Source organism: Penaeus monodon, chromosome 20 (genome assembly GCF_015228065.2).
Source record: "Penaeus monodon isolate SGIC_2016 chromosome 20, NSTDA_Pmon_1, whole genome shotgun sequence".
Lineage (NCBI taxonomy): Eukaryota > Metazoa > Arthropoda > Malacostraca > Decapoda > Penaeidae > Penaeus > Penaeus monodon.
In genome coordinates, this window is record NC_051405.1 from 39193810 (window position 1) to 39194196 (window position 387).

Here is a 387-nt window from a genome sequence, read left to right on the forward strand (position 1 = left end):
ATTACTCAACGCCATTATCTTGATTTAAACAAGCATCCTGAAATAGCATACACAATGGTTAACAAGTCTAATATAGACATTTTACACTCGAATGGATTGGAAATATTGTATATGAACTTAGGCAGAATGCATGGAACTACAAATATGGAGAGATTTGCACTCAGATTAATGAAGTGTCTTTGATCAACAGGAATTCCAGACGGTTCTGTTTTAACTTTTAGACAGCAAATATTGGATGTGACTTAAGGACTCGATTTACAATACATGAATAAGCAGCTTTGTCCGAAGTGAATGTATATATTTATTTAATAGTATGACAAAAATGATCGAAATCCAATACCAAAGCTTTAGCCCATTTTATCTTCGTTTAATAAGGATGTGGTTGTT